Below are 2,777 nucleotides of genomic sequence, written 5' to 3'. Positions count from 1 at the left end.
TTCATTCGCTTCTCCCATGCCTGTGTGTTCAAGCTCCATGCCTGTATTAATTTAACAGGTTCGACCACGGGTGTTAGACACGGGTGTGTCACATGCCCGTGCTAGTTTCTCAGTTTCAAGCACGGGTCTTCCCACTGACGTGTCACACGCCTGTGTTGTTTTGGCAGGCTCGACCACGGCCGTATCGTACGGGTGCGGCGTTTAATCGTAGCTCATGTTAGAGAAATCTTTTGCCCTATTTTTACACGACCTTAAGCACGCCCATGTGCGTGGTCGTGTCTCTGTGGAAACACCTGTATTCAAGATTTCTATTAGTAAGTTAGGAGTTAAATACCAAAATTCAAAGAAATTAATATTGTTAGTGCTCGGGTTGCCTCCCGAGAAGCGCTTATTTATAGTCTAAGCTCGACTTACCTCTCCTTTGTATGGTCATGGTGGTTCGAGGAGTTTATACTTCTCATTCTTGCTATCAGTCTCATCAAAATAAGGTTTTAAACGGGTATTGTTTACCTTAAAAGTGCCGAACCTGGGATGAATCACCTCCACTGTATCGAATAGAAAAATACTAAGTACCGTAAGAGGGATTTCCTCATTAGGTGTGGTAGTGACAATGTGGGGATCTGCGGCATCTAGTAAGACTTTATCACCAACCTTAAGTTGATTTGGAGAGGTATCGGGCTCGTTTTGGCGTAGTTTCAGTTTATCGTGTGTTCTCGGTTTATGTGTTCACCATTCGTCTAGCTCCTCTATCCGTAGCCTTCGTTCTTTATGAATGTGTCCTCTATCATTTCTAGACCATGGCTCGTGAACTTCTTTGAAGCTTAATTTCTGGAAAGCCATATTGTCAGTTTTAGTAGATTGGTGTGGACCATTACCTTCAATGTTTGATGTGATGCTAGAATTACGAGCTTGAAGGGTGATCGTTTCGTCTCCCACACGAAGTGTAAGCTCACCTGTGCCAACATCAATAATTATTTTAGCAGTTGCTAAAAAGGGCCTCCCTAAAATCAAAGGGGTGTTATTATCCTCCTCTATGTCTAGAACAACGAAATCAACTGGAAATATGAACTTATCTACTTTCACTAGTACATCTTCAGTAATACCCTAGGAAATCTTATAGTTTTATCTGCCAATTGAATGCTCATCATATTTTGTTTAGGTTTCCCAATACCTAGTTGCTTAAACATTTTGTAAGGCATGACGTTAATACTAGCCCCTAAATCAGCTAATCATGATTTATATCTAAACTACCAATTAAGCAAGGAATTGTAAAACTCCCTGGCTCTTTCAGTTTATGAGGTAGCTTATTCTGTAGAATAGCTAAGCAGGCTGCGTTTATCTCCACATGTGATGCTTCATCCAACTTTTGCTTATTTACTAAAAGCTCTTTTAAAAATTTCATTGCATTCGGCATCTGCGACAGAGCTTCAATAAACGGTAAGTTAATATGTAATTTTTTCAAAAGTTTAAGGAATTTACTGAATTGTTCGTCTGAGCGGTCTTTCCTTGTCGTGTTAGGATATGGGACATGAGGTTTATATTCTTCATTCACCATTTTGTTATGACTTACCTCACTTTTACCTTTGCTCACCATAGTTTCTTGCATCAATTCTAGCTCAGGCGCAATAAATCCTTCCTTATCTTGAGTACTAATTGTGTTGAGGTGTTCCCTTGGGTTAGGTTTAGTATTACTTGGTAAGCTACCTTGTGGTCGTTCGAAGATTAGTTTGGATAGCTGGCCTATCTGAGTTTCGAGTCCTTGGATCGATGCTTGTTTATTTTTAAGTGCTGTCTCGATATTTTGGAAATGGGTTTCTGACATTGATATGAATTTTGAGAGCATCTCCTCAAGGTTCGGTTTCTTCTCTTGTTGATAAGGTGGCTGTTGAAAACCTTGAGGATTTTGTGGCTTTTGATTCCCTTGACCACCCTAGGAGAAATTTGGGTGGTTCCTCCAACCTGCATTATAAGTATTATTGTATGGGTTATTTTAAGATCTAAAGTTATTGTTACTCATATAGTTGACTTGTTCCTCTTCAATTGTAGGATTGAAGGATTGATATTCTGTATGCACACCTCTTCCACTTGAGTCACACCTCATTACTGGATGTACCTACGTAGAACCAAGTAAACCATCAATCTTTTTATTGAGAAGTTCTACCTGATTTGACAGCATAGTAACTGAGTCGACATTATAAACGTCAGCTGTTTTTGTTAGCTTAGTCCTCATGACTTGCCACTGATAATTATTCAATGACATTTCTTCAATGAATTCATAAGCCTCTTCAGGCGTTTTGCTGTTGATGGTTCCTCCAGCAGCTGCGTCAATCATCTGTCTTGTCGAGGGATTCACACCATTGTAAAACGTTTGAACTTGCAGCCATAGAGGTAACCCATGGTGAAGGCACCTTCGCAATAGATCCTTGTATCTCTCTCATGCATCGTAAAGTGTTTCTAATTCCATCTGCACAAAAGAAGAGATATCATTACGTAACTTAGCCGTTTTAGCCGGCGAAAAATATTTTAGTAGAAATTTTTCGGTCATTTGTTCCCAAGTAGTGATAGACCCTCGTGGTAATGAATTTAACCACTGTTTAGCTTTGTTTCTCAGTGAAAAAGGGAATAACCGAAGGCAAATGGCATCATAAAAAATGACATTAATTTTGAAAGTGTCTCAAAATTCCAGAAAATTCGCCAAATGAGTGTTGGGATCCTTATCCTGCAAACCATCAAACTGAACAAACTGTTGTATCATCTGAATTGTGTTAGGTTTCAGT

At 39.5% G+C, this 2,777-nt stretch overlaps 1 non-coding gene across 1 annotated transcript; it reads left to right on the top strand.

The window, feature by feature from the left end:
* The first annotated feature begins 2,390 nt into the window (after positions 1-2,390).
* Positions 2,391-2,497, top strand: LOC121206916 (small nucleolar RNA R71). The gene has a single exon (XR_005902087.1). It is a non-coding gene; the product is annotated as a small nucleolar RNA R71 (small nucleolar RNA).
* The last annotated feature ends 280 nt before the right edge of the window (positions 2,498-2,777 follow it).

The sequence above is a fragment of the Gossypium hirsutum genome, chromosome A09, assembly GCF_007990345.1.
Source record: "Gossypium hirsutum isolate 1008001.06 chromosome A09, Gossypium_hirsutum_v2.1, whole genome shotgun sequence".
In the NCBI taxonomy this organism is placed as follows: Eukaryota; Viridiplantae; Streptophyta; class Magnoliopsida; order Malvales; family Malvaceae; genus Gossypium; species Gossypium hirsutum.
Note: the sequence above shows the minus strand (reverse complement) of the source record. Positions and strands in the feature narration are given on the sequence as shown.